The sequence below is a fragment of the Pseudochaenichthys georgianus genome, chromosome 10 (genome assembly GCF_902827115.2).
Source record: "Pseudochaenichthys georgianus chromosome 10, fPseGeo1.2, whole genome shotgun sequence".
Taxonomy (NCBI): domain Eukaryota; kingdom Metazoa; phylum Chordata; class Actinopteri; order Perciformes; family Channichthyidae; genus Pseudochaenichthys; species Pseudochaenichthys georgianus.
Genome location: NC_047512.1, coordinates 41,750,083 through 41,753,419, shown reverse-complemented (window position 1 = coordinate 41,753,419; position 3,337 = coordinate 41,750,083).

The window sequence follows — 3,337 nt, the reverse complement described above, 5'->3', positions numbered from 1 at the left end:
TAACATTTATTCAAATACATCAATATAAACGTGAGCATTCCTTTCAAACATTTTTAAAAATCACTTTGCTAGAACAGTGATGATAAAACAATGCTCCATAATTCTGTGTGCTCAAAAAACAAATACATAATACAATTGTGCAATCCCTTTGCTAGAACAATAAATGATGATACTTTGCCATGCAAAATGGCTCGTTCCACACACACACACACACACACACAAACACACACCACACACACACACACACACACACACACACACACACACAGCACACACCACGACACACACACCCACAACACACACACACACACACACACATGAGCCGAGCTTGAATAAACACAGAGGACCCAGACGTACTGTACTTGTCGGTATACATATTAATTTCCAATCATAATTTTCAAAGTTATGATATTCTTTTCATAACCATTTTTCCTCCTGGTCTCTCGCGCCACCCACTTTGAGAAACACTGTAGTAGTCTACAAGTAGGCTACTAAGTCCAACAGTACCCATTTTATTAAGAACTAATGGCAAAAAATCATTTTATCTCCTCAAATCCAGCAGAAGTGGCATGTTTTGTTCTCAGGAGGGACTTTGAGAGAGTATTACCCCAAAAGTACGCAGTACACATCAAAGTACAATCATTTTATTGTTGTGTAGCAGTAAAACTCGGACTGATTCAAACAGTGTCAGTTTTATTAAGAACTTATGGTGCAAATTATTTGTATCGTCAAATAAAGCAGAAAAAACATGCATTATTTGAACTCTTGTACTTGCGTCAGTGCTGCTCTTGGCGATTACCGTAAAGGCCCGATTAATTGCGCACTCAAAAATGAAGAGCTGCTGATTTGATCAAGCAAACGCAAGAGGACGGCTGAACTCAGCCGAAGATATTAAGATAGTGTCTTTCCGTTCCGGTACTGGTACCGGAACGGACGACACTATCTTAATATCTTCACACACAGGGCCGGCCCTGACCAATTTGCTGCCCTAGCAATATTTTAGCTGGCGCCCCCCCCAAATGCAGACACTCACTATGACCTCGCGCATGCATGCACGTGCACGGTTGTGGCATGACCACCAAAACAGAAAGATATGGACACAAGTTGTGTGCAACTGTAATTAGTTCCTATCCATGTGAACATGATTTAAGTGAGGGGGGGGACCTATCCTCCTCTAGGGGGGGAAGATTCTTTTTTTAATATTGAAGTTAAAAGCATCAATCTGGTGCACTTTCAGAGCAACATTAGGAGATCTATGGGTACATCTCTCAACATTTATTTATGGGTATTTTACAAATCACTCCCCTTTTAAACTGTATTCTTGTTTATTAATAACAACTTAAACATGACCCCAATAGATGAAAATCTATTCTCTTATTTTTTTTATAACTATAATGATCATATAAAGGCGTGTCTTTACCTCACAGAGCTGAGGTTATCAGAGCCTCTCAGTCTTTCAGGAGAGAGCTCTCTAAAGCTCTCCCCCCCCCCCCACGGCCGCTTACACAGTAAATTCCAATGTTAATAAAAGCTGTATACGTTTTTTGGGAGTTTGATTTCTTTTAAATTAACACAAATACCAAATCAAAACCTATAATTGCCACACTAAAACCATTATTTCAACAAAAAAAACTATTTCTCATAAACCTCTGGTTTTTACTGGTGCTGGGGCGGTTCCAACTTGATTTTTGGGGGGGGGTGCGCCATAGTTTATCGGCGCTGTAAGCAATATAGGCGTAGTTCTGTTAGTATAAGATAATTATAAATTCTAATAAAAAAAAAATTCTTCAATTTTCGGCGCCCCCCATTGATTGAGGCACCCTGAACATTCGCATATACTGCCTATGCCAAGGGCCGGCCCTTGCACACACACACACACACACACACACACACACACACACACACACACACACACACACCACACACACACACACACACACACACACCACACACACACACACACACACACACACACACACACACACACCACACACACACACACACACACACACACACACACACACACACACACACACACACACACACACACACACACCCTGGTGACCGGACATCTCCTTCATAAATAGAATAATAAGGCATAATAATCGGGCAGTTCGATGTGTTTAGGTGTGTGTGTGTGTGTTGTGTGTGTGTGTGTGTGTGTGTGTGTGTGTGTGTGTGTGTGTGTGTGTGTGTGTGTGTGGAAGTGTGTGTGGCTATAACGAAGCAGCCTGCAGTCGCTCTTTAGCTGTCTAACCATGTCACTTGGCCCAGGTGGTTTCCACAGAACGGACAAAACATGTGTAACGACCATAAACACACTCGTACCGTCCATAGGTACCCGCGGTCTATCCGCCAAAACAAACTTAAGTTTGTGTCAATCACTTGCACGTCACTTCTGGTATGATTGGCATTCCCTTTCCGGTTTAATTCTCTAGTTTGTTAAAGCATTTCGGCAAATGTTAAAATGTTTCGGGAAATGTTAAAGTGTTTCGCTAATGTAATTTTGTTTTATGTTGTTTTGGAGACTGATATCTGAAGGTTGGCTTTCCACTTCCTGAAGGCTTCCATTGGATAAGATCTCACATGAGTTCACATGTGGCGCGGGAAACAGTGATTTGGGCACTTACTGACATGGGGGATGTTTTCATATACAGTAGCCCCCCCAGCGGAGTTCACCCCACTGTGGTCCGCCCTGAGCAAATCGGTGTACAAGTCCAGACTCAACATCTGGTTCTTTCTGAAGTCCTTCAATTAAGAAGAAAGTTGTAATTGCATTTATGTCCTGGCTTCTTTACAAATGTAAATGTCCCCTCTGCGGGACGAATAAAGCTATTCTGATTGTGATTCTGATTATGAAACATACTCGGATTTAAGCTCCCGTGGCTCTTTCTGGGCATGAAAGATCAAAGCCCCTGCCTTTGTAAGTCTTATTATCATTACTTGATGGTCAGTTGTAAAATGGAGACACTTACCAGGTGTCTCCAGCATGTTCCACAGTGGTGCTGGGCTGCATGCCTCAGAGACAGGGACACATCTCAGAGGACGCCATCCATGCCAAGAAACACGCCTCCCGACAGGTGAGACGGGGGTGACACCTCAGTGAAGTAAGGAACAGTTATTCTGATGTTGCTCTGCAATCCCAGGTTTCCAAGGACCCGTTCAGGCATATCAAGCTGCCCAATATGTATCAACATGATTATTTTTACGCTTTGGCAACAGCTACCTGAAATGGTCATGCAAAGATAAAGCCCCAATAAGAAGTGAGACCGAGAGTAGGAGAGGGAGAGGGGGGGCAGGGCAGGGGGAGTGATCTGCACTGTATGAAGTGCAGAGG